The 10,707-nt window shown below is 32.6% G+C and overlaps 1 non-coding gene across 1 annotated transcript; it reads left to right on the top strand.

Annotated features, from left to right (window-relative positions):
- The first annotated feature begins 8,627 nt into the window (after positions 1 to 8,627).
- On the top strand, positions 8,628 to 8,699 carry TRNAE-UUC (transfer RNA glutamic acid (anticodon UUC)). The gene has a single exon. It is a non-coding gene; the product is annotated as a tRNA-Glu (tRNA).
- Positions 8,700 to 10,707: the final 2,008 nt, after the last annotated feature.

Raw genomic sequence — 10,707 nt, 5'->3', positions numbered from 1 at the left:
TTGCACACTAAATTTACATATATAATATGTAATTTCGGCAGATGTGTGGTTTTGTGGAATGTTGGCCTACCTAAATTGATTTTCATTATTTTCAGTTCTAAGCTGAAATAATCTCCTTTGAAATCACATATATTTTGATTAAAACATTTATAAATGATTTATTTTAATTGTTCGGTTTTCTTTCGAAATAGTTTCCAGGCAGCTTTTCGCAAAAGCGAAAAAGTACACCGGGAAAGTACAAGAGAAAACAAGATGGGACTAAGAGAGTTCATATATAATATGTATTTCAATAAATCCTTCGCGCAAAATTTATGTTTAGCATTTTTAGAATAAAGTCTAGTAATTTCTCAGTACAATTTTAAACGATTTTGGAAAAGAAAAAAATGTTTCAAAAAGGTAGTTTTTAGTACCAATTCTTATATTTTAAAATTCATTTACTAGTTCGTTACCAAAAATACATGTTGAGCTTTGTAATTCTTTTATGGCTTGTTAAATTTTCGATTCTGAAAATTTCAATGACATTTATTTTATCATATTTAACCTGCAATAAATGTTCTTAAAAGATTTGGTACAAATTTCTTGATTTATGGTTGAAGTTCATGATATATCGAAACAAACTTTCATTAAAAAAAAAACTCAAATGTTTCGGAATGCAATCATTTCCGAAGTTAACTAGTTCAATTCCTCCCATTCTTTTAAAATGCGTAAAAATTAATGTATTTCAAAAATTTACTATACAGGACTTCTTGAAAAAAAGTCTTGCTTCAATTTTATCAGATTTATATGTCCACTGAAAACTGCTTAGCTGAATTTTTATCCACTGAAGAGAAATACTATTCTTAGAATTGCTATAATGATGATAATTAAGTTCACATTCTCAATTAAAAGGAAACAAGTTCACTTAACACATTACAAATTTAAAATTTCCTTGAAAAAATTACGATGCAACACAAGACAAATGCAACAGAAATTTTGCGCATTACGAAGCTAACTAACCTAAAAATTACTATACCTAAAAATTACTATGGTATACAGCTATCTAGTTTATGCATAGATTTATGTACTAAAGTTGTTTTTAAAAGTTTCGAAGTATATCTTTTTTGTATATAAAGTGTGATAATTCAATGTTATTTTTCATTTGACAAGATATCTTTACGAAATTCGGCACGGATTATTCTTCAAGGCAACGGTATAACCTGCGAATAAATTGTTGACATCGGACCACTATAGCATACTGCTGTCATACAAACTGATCAAATTAAATCGAGTCTTTGTATGGAAAGCCTTTTTATTCGAGAAGATATTTTCACGAAATTCGGCATGAATAATTATCCAAATCAACGGCATAATCTACGAGGAAATTGTGCAAATTGAATTTATATAGCATATAGCTGCCATACAAACTGATCAATGAAAATCAAAATAAAAATCTTTTTATACCCTTTTATGCAACTCTGAAGGGTATTATAATTTTGGTGCAGCCATTTTTATACTCCTCTAGTCATGCCTGTTGACGTGAACACATGTGCTGACCACAATTCTGCTATGAAAAGGGTTCAAAATTCACACTTTTTAGCAATATAGCTTCATTTAAATAAGTGTCACAGAGTGTTCAAGCAAATCACTTCATTAAAACAATTAAATTTGCATATTAAATGTGGTTTCTTTGAAAAAATTGCAGTCATCAGTACAACAAATTGCCAACAATTTTACAAAATTAACACTAAACGCAACCAAAGAAAGTGGACGAGAGAAATAATGCCAAGACAGTTGAGGCATTAGTGCGCTCTAAGAAAATTTATGCAAATTGACAGCGCTAATAATGGGAATTCACACCGCCTGCGCCACTTAGTTCGACTTTGTATATGTTTTGATCGCTTGTGCACTGGACACAACGATTGGATAATTAAAATTTGTATATTAATAACTCTGTATGTATACATACACAAATGCATATGCAACGGCAGTTGCAAATAAACGCATTCTGGGCGGCAGATGATTACTGGCGAATGTCGGCTAATTTCATATAATTGGCAGATGAACAAAATGCACTGTAATACAAACACCAGCAAACACTGTATGTATGTATGTATGTAGGTGTAAGCGCTAATGCTTTTATATAAAAATGATATATGCTCTACAAGCATTAAATATGCGCTGATGACCGCCTGGGCAATTTCAAAGAGGAAACACAACGTATTGTGTGATTAGTGTTTAATTTGGTTAGCTGCATGGAAAATGGTTGAGAAGGTTAGAGAATTGGAAACAAGGATAATGGCACTAAAGGTAAGAATAGTTGATTATTTATCGTGTAATGGCTTTTTGATGTATGTATACATATATGTATATATATGTTTGTATAATAGCGAAATTATATATATTATATATTGTAAATCTAATCGCTTAATGTGTATAACAGCTTTAAAGCAGATAAATGTTGTCGCTTTAATACAAGTGTTTATTCACAAGCCGCCATTTGTCTATGTTAATTTGCCATCTATCATGTGCATACGTAAGCAATAAAGCGATTAAAATAATTATCGGTTAAGCTTTTACAGGCTATTTATGGCTTATGCCACTATATAAATAAGTAAGTGCATACGGCTATAGCTTTTACGAGTCGCTTTGAAATACTAAAAATAAATGTATAATATTACACTTTACAACACAATTAAAGTATTACACTTTTTAAATTACAACAAGTAAGGAAGAGCAAAGTTCGGTTGAAACCCAACATTTTATACTCACGCAAAATATAGTGATATATGGAGTTTTCGTATATACATATGTTATTTAAAAGTAAAAAGTACAGCATCCATTATTTACAATCACAGGCAAAAAGATACACTATTATTTGTAAGAGAATCTTTCTGAATTTCATTGAGATTGCTTACATATTGACCGATAGATGCGGCATTAAGTCAACGGGTAGTTCGTAAATATTTATATAAGGTATTTAAGGGATCGATCACATAGTTCTTGAGATATAGATTTTCACCTAAAAGTGGGCGGTGCTACGTCTATTGTCCAATTTTTACACCAGCTCCTATTAAGCCCTCCCTTAACATCGTGACTGTGAAATTAAAGGCTTGTGGCGCATTTATTCAGTGAGCTATCGCACTTTTAGTAGTTTTCAACACAACCGTTATATAGCGGATGGGCGTGGTTATTATTTAATTTTATGCACTTTCCTAGCATATGAAGCAGTGCTAATAAGACTTCTTCCCAGCCTGTTTGGTTGAGTTAGCTTCAACGGTTTGGAATATATGTACATTAAACAATTTAGGGGGCGTGAACCCGCCTACTTTTATAAAAATTATAGCCAACAGATATGCTTAGTTTTGGTATATATATTTCACGAAAACATTTAATAAAAATATCTTTTGTTTCAAGAAAATTAGGCATTGCATACCTTTAGGCGCAATGCATATTTATTTAATTTGTTTTCACGATGCGAAGTTTCATTGAAAAGTGTTGAAAAACGTCCAGCTTACTTAAAGCAAAATTAAAATATTAAAAAAAAATTGTTGAAATTTTCCATAAAGTTTTTACAGTTCTTGTTTAGCAGAGCGAAAATAAACTTATATTGATTGAATCCGAAAAACCGCTATGTAACCTCAAAGCTGCAACATTTTTTTTTTGGACAAACTGTTTTGTTTTGATTTTTACTTTAGGTATATCATTTATGGAATTTATTTAGTTAATTGCACCGTATTTTAACTATTTTTTATTAACTGACGACAAAGTTATGAGCGTGGCGAAATATCTATAATTTTAATACATTTTTTTCTTGGAGGATTTAGTATATAGTATGTATATGAAACAGGCGTAATTGCTTTTGGTAAGCGGCTTAACGTTTAATTATTTATGTACCATAATTAGCATTTCATTAAAAGGCAATTTAAAACCTTTGCTGTATTATAATTAAAAAAATCAAACACTAAAAAATTGAGTGAAATTAATAAGCGCTTGGAAACCCTTTCGCAAAATACATTATTATTAAGGCAAAATATAAAAAGATTAGTGGAATTTAATTTCAATTATGATATGAAAAAATGCGTTCAAAATTTTTCTTAATTTAATGCAGTTGATAATTATGAAAAACTGGAGCAAAAATGTATATAAAATATATATTTTATAAATATATTACAAAGAAAATTAAAAAAATTTTAATGCTGAAAATAAGAGGATAATATAATTTGTTTATATGTCAAAATGTATAACTTACATTTTCCATTAAATTTATGAGACCTTCTCCTGGCGAGAGATTATTAATTATTGAATATGCAAAAAAATTCGATGGGGTATATACATATGAAATATATATATATTGAATGTATATACATACATAAGCTGCAATAGTAGAAATAAATTTACTTTAAAAGAAAAATTTTTTAATAAATTTTAATGTTTAATTTAATATTAAATATATGTTTTTTTTTTTAATTTAGAAAAAATGTTTAATATAAATTAATTAAAATTATTTAAAATTTTGTGCGATTTATTTTCAAAAAAGGAAAATTTATTAAATAAAAAATTTTCAGTTAAAAAACACATTTCTCTCATTATAAAAAAAGCACTAAAAATTTTTTAGATATGTGGATTTATCCTTTTATCTTTTTATCTTTCGGTGAACCATATTAACCAGCAATCACCAATTTGAGCAAACGGATGGCCTTCTCACTAGCCGCTTGAATTGCTAACCTCCTCCAAATTTCCGCCAAATAACAATTTAAAACTATCACAAAGTGCATTGACTCACTACAAAGTTACTGCAACAGCAACAACATGCATATACAAAATGCGTGTGTATAAGCTGTCACGCATTGTTAATGGGTTTTGTTGCCGCGTTGTGACCACATGTCACTACAACAGCATTACCAACAACAAGTCGCCAGTGCATTGCATATGCAATAGCATAAGAGAAAACATATGCGTATGGGTGTGTGCGTGTGCAAAAATATAAAAATAAAAGCGCTTAGCAAAATGTGGAAAATTTGCAATCACGCCACATATGAGACATTGCAGCAAGTTGCAATTGCAGCTGCCGCACCGGTGTGGCGGACTAGAAAATTTTCCACGCAACGCTGTAATGGAAGCTTCATAATTTATTTACGCGTGCATTTTGCTTGAACGCAGCGAATGGCAAATTATGAAAAGCAAATGCAACGCGTAGAAAGTTTAGAACAGAGAAAAAGAGAGCATGAGCGGGAGTTGGCAATGGAGAAAGAAGAGTGTGCACTGTGCTGCAGTTCGCACAAAAGGCAGGACTAACAAGTCGGGTCATGAAGGACCTTAAGAAATTACACGCCATTAAAACGGTTTTTTGTTTGCCAAGCAAAAAAGACTGAAGGCGACGCTAACTCTACTCTGAAACGACTACAGACTCACACATTACAAGCGTATCCTTGCAATTTTAAACATGAAGTAGTGGCATTAAAAATTCATAATCACACTGGCATTTTGCAATTTGACTACAATAGCGAAATTGCATGGTAAGCTCTGGAAATATACGATTAAATAACATGTGACGTGCGCGCTGACCTTTCTCGCTTCGAGGCAGCGTTGCTGGTGTTAGTAAGGAGTTTTCTTTCTTTGTAAGCTCTTGCCAGCCATAAGGTCCAGTAATAGCACAAGTAAGCGCTGGTCCGACTCGTGTCTGCCTGATTGCTGCATTCACATTTCTTAATCGCCTGCATACGTGCAACAAATCACGGTAAATATTTCGCAAAAAAAAGTTTAAACTAAAAATATACAGGGTATAACAGTATTTTCTCTATTTATAATTCATATTTTAAACACCCAACATGCTTAGTATGTATCAAAACCATTTTCCAACTTTAGACGCACGCACGCACAAGCATGTATTTGTGGCTTACGCATGTATTTTGGCTTAGATTTGTGTGTTTGTGTGTGTAGTAAGTAGAGCTGTAATACGTTTTAATCTGTGCAACTTATGACATGCATGCTAATGCAATACCATATGCATTTAATTACTTGCAACACGCATCGGATACATGCGTGCCACACACACATTCATAATCGGTGCAAACGCACTGACCAATATTGCATTAGTCATATGCACTGCGCGGAGCTAAAAAAAGAAAAGCAAACTTAAATGCAAATAATAAATAAAAGTTATGCGCAGTTTGACAAGGCTGTTCGAGGAAATAAATATTCACTTGTCATGCTCTAAAACATCAAGTTGCGCGCTGTTAATGCCAGCGACCAACAGCGTATATTAAATGGCAAATTACTAAAGAAATGAAGATAACGGTAACAACCAAGTCTTTAATATAAAAATTTAGTACAGAATTTTAACATAATTTCTAGTCAGAATTTTCACAAAATCATTTTTTTTTTGTATTTTCGTTAAGTGTAATATCTTGAAAATATTCTCTGAAAATTTCAAGTTGATCCGATAATTACTTTTTGAGTATTTCGACAAATAACAAAGAGCACTCGGGCACGTCAAAGCGCTCGGCAGCTCTAGTGTGAATCTTAAAATGCGTTTTTCTCAGAACTATATTTTTTTAACTGGTGACAACTGTAACTAGAAAACCGCTAAGTACATGTTAATGAAATGTATACAGCATTTAAAATACATAATAAACTCAGGCCTGATTGAAGGTTTCTTTTTTCAAAACTTTCGATTTTTTAGGACCAATTAACATAAAACTACTTATTTTTGATCGTTCAGTTTGTAAGGCAGCTATATCATATAGCAGTTCGATCAAGAAAATTTCTTCAGTTATTGTAGCGTAGCTTTGGGTCATAATCTATCGAATTCCATGAAGATATCTTGTCAAATACAGGAGTGCAATTTTTATGAGAGCTAAACCTATAGTGGTCCGATCTGAATAATTTGTTTAGAAATTGGTGCGTTGCCTTGGAAAACAATCTATGCAAACATTTATGAAGCTATCTTCAAATGAAAAGATATTTCATGCAAGAACTTAATTCTGGTTATTCAGTTTGTGTGACAGCTATATGCTATAGTAGTTCGATATCGGCGATTTCCACAAATAAGCAGCCCCTTGAGGAGAGAAGAATGTGTGCAAAATTTCAGAGCGATATCTCAAAACTGAGAGACTAGTTCGCGTATATACAGACAAGCAGACGCACATTTCTAAATCAAATTAGCTCGTAGCGCTAATCATTTATATATACATACATGGCCTCCGACATTTCCTACTGTGTGTTACAAAATTTGTGGCAAACTTAATAAACCCTTTTCAAAGTATAATAAAGCAAACGCATACGGGAAGATGTAATACTTTTGAAAGCGTACACAAAAATATGTATTATATTTTTAGAAACTGAAATTTGCACATATACAAGTTCTCGAGTCGAAATTGTTTTCCAAATGCCATTACAATTAAATGAAAGCCAATGATTTATATCACTGAAAAATGCTTGCAAAAAATGCTTACCGAAATGCCAGCTCGGGCTGTCGGCGGTCAAGAGTGGTACACGTGCCGACAAATAACACAAACAGAATAAGTAAAAACACTGCGACAACTTAGTTGACTGCGTAAAATCTATTTTTCGAAATATACAAAAACATTTCTAAATTTAATCAAGTAACGATTAATTTCGTATGATGCAAAATAAGCAATAAATTGCCGCTTAGTGGCGCTGTTGTTGCTGGCGTTGATGCTAATTTCGTTGTTAACAACAACAATTCGTTAAAAATAGTATGGCATGCCGCAGTAGCGAATGAAATTGTTTATCAACATTTCAGAGCTATTAAAATATATACATAATGTAAATATATATATACAAATATACATACATGGCATTGGCTGAGCAACGCTGACCCAAATTTACTGGCCCATAATTTTAAAAGCAACAAGGAAAATCCACTTTGCTGTCTACTGGTTCGATCTTTTTTTGATTTTGTTCTTTGAAAATACGTCAGCACTGCTCTTGGCCAAGCCAAGTGTAGGCACACAGATGCTCATGCACGTGTACGTCGCAATTCGTTGGCGCTAACGCCACCTTTCGACCACTACGGCGACCCAGCCACCTAAGCGCTCGCCAGCGTTGCCAATTTGATGGATGCTCCTGTTTATTGGCTTAACTATGTTCGAGTGTTGCTTTAGTTTTGTTTACTTTGTTAAGTTTCACAATTTTATTTCAGCTATAAGAAAGCATAAAAAACGAAAGCTTCAGTTCTATGTATGCACAAATGTACAATAGGTATGTATAAGTATGCATGTGTTGGGTTTTCATGTACCTACGACATTTTATGCCCGCTCGTGGCAACTTGAAAAACAATATTTTATCAATACTATTTCTTTTCGATTTTCGTTGGCAGCAGCTGTTTAAATTTTCAATTTTTTTAAGTTCTTGAATTGATGAAATAAATGCGAAATAATATTGAAAGCGTAGATTTGTATGCGCAGCACTCGTAAAGCGCGCATAACAATCCAAAAACACTTAATTTAGCAAAACAAAATAGCAAAAATAACACGAAATACAACAAAACATATATAATATACATTTATATGAATATAGATATACTATATATAAATATCAAATATATTTTTTATACTGAGTCACTGCTTTCGCCATAGCGCAAAACGAGCAAAATCTGCTGCGCATTAGATTAACAAGATAAGCGGTCCCATATGGTCTAGTGGCTAGGATATCTGGCTTTCACCCAGAAGGCCCGGGTTCGATTCCCGGTATGGGAAATCTTTTTTTTGTGTACAATATGATTTTTTAAATAATTTATTTATATCAAAAAAATTGTCTGAGTTGGGTTATTGGGTTAAAGTACTCGAAACTTCCTAACAATTTCACACTCCTTCAGTTTGTTGAAAATAGTACGAAATCTCTCTGCATGCGTTCAATTTCGATTATTTTTAAAATTTACACTAGGTATGGCTTATCCTTAAGGATGCTTTGATTTGGATGGATTTTCGTCCGACAAAACTGACACTAGAACGGTTAAAATCTGAAAACTATAGTCAAGAAAGATATAATGTTGCGACCTAACTTTTGCAATTGCAGTTATACTCAACGCTGCCACCAGCTTAAGTTAAAGACACTTGTGTAGTTATAAAATAAGAGTTTTCAAAACACCTTTTTACATTGGATGCTAATAGTGTCTTGTCATTGTAGGTCGCATTAATAATGCACAAATTTCAAGGCGTAGTCTTCAGTGGAAAATTAAACATGAGAACCAACAGCGGTTAATGCAAAGTGTCATGCAGAGACTAAAGCGAAAATAGAAAGGCAACACTATAAGTGCCAGTTAGTATTGCAAATTATAGAAGTTAATTTCCAAGAAAGCACACGCTGAAATGACGAAATGTTCTTAAGCGAAACGCACGACTTCAAGGAATTCATTTTCTCATTTCTACTAGCTATACTTCATTTTCGTTAAAAGTTTATGTGTGTACTTTTGTATTAGGGTGGAACGAAAAAAAACATTACTTTTTTTTTGCTTAGCCTGAGCGTAAAATTTGTAGATTATAAAAAAGGAAAATTTTTGGAAAAAAAAAATTTTAACTAGAGGCGGCCTACTCACTTTTGAAGTAAATTTCGAGTTAAAATTTTTTTTGGATTGAATTTTGTTTGTTTTCTTCACATTTCTATAAAAGCTACCGAATTTGACGGTTTTTGACTCAAAATTTTTTTAACGCTTAAGCAAAGCATGTTGTCCTTTAAGAATTTTTTCAAAACTCCAATAACAACCCCAAAAATTTTTTTGGAGTTGATAACTTTTAATAGGCCGGAAAGAGAACTCTCCACAGCTTCTAGAACACTTATCAAAATTTTTTTACGAAATAAAAATTTTAGCTCGAAACATTACTTTAAAAGCGTCTAGATGTTAAAAAAAAATTTTTTTTCCCAAAATTTTTTTTTGTTTATGTTGTAATCTTCAAACTTGACCATCAGGCTAAGCAAAACAAAAACAAAATTTTTTTTTCGCTCCACCCTATTATGTATGAGCGCATAAATAATATTTAAATATATACTTAGTTATATTAAATATGTCATATCATTTGTTATCTTACGTTTGCAATTAAACTTTTACAACCAATTAATTTTTCTTTATTGCAGATTTGGAAATTTGCGCAGCAGTATATATGTATGTACGTATGTATGTAGTTGTATTGAATTGTTGTAGGTATGTGTACCGTTGTGCCATTGCAAAATGAAATGAAGTGAACTTTTAATTAATTTAATGCACCAGGACACGCCTGCCACATCCTGTCTTAATTTTTTCTTTTGCTTCTGCACCCACCTCCACCTGCCTGCAGTCATTTTGCAACTACTCACATACACACTTATACACTTATAAGTGATACACATATATCTCTAGTAACTTTTGAAGTGTAATTAAATATGTCACAACGTAATAATCACAGACAGTCGCTCGCAACTCTACGCCTGTTGGCTGATGGCTCGTGACGGCAGTGACAACGATGATACCTGCGCTCGGCGTCTATTCAACTATACACGCACATGCAGGTAGTGGTGTGGCAGTGATACACCTGCCCTCGATTATTTCATGGCAAGTTTAACAAGCAAACTTTTCATTTACTATCTCCACGAAGTTACTTTGGTACTTTGGCACTGACAAACAACTGATATAACTTTTGCATTGAGTCAAATTTCCGCTCAAACAAAGCCATGGAATGAGCCAGCTAGCAGCGCTAACTGCCATGCACTAGTGGAATGAGGCGGCTAAAG

This window comes from Bactrocera oleae, chromosome 6, assembly GCF_042242935.1.
Source record: "Bactrocera oleae isolate idBacOlea1 chromosome 6, idBacOlea1, whole genome shotgun sequence".
NCBI lineage: Eukaryota > Metazoa > Arthropoda > Insecta > Diptera > Tephritidae > Bactrocera > Bactrocera oleae.
The sequence above is the reverse complement of the archived record's forward strand: the minus strand, read 5'-3'. Positions and strand labels throughout refer to the sequence as shown.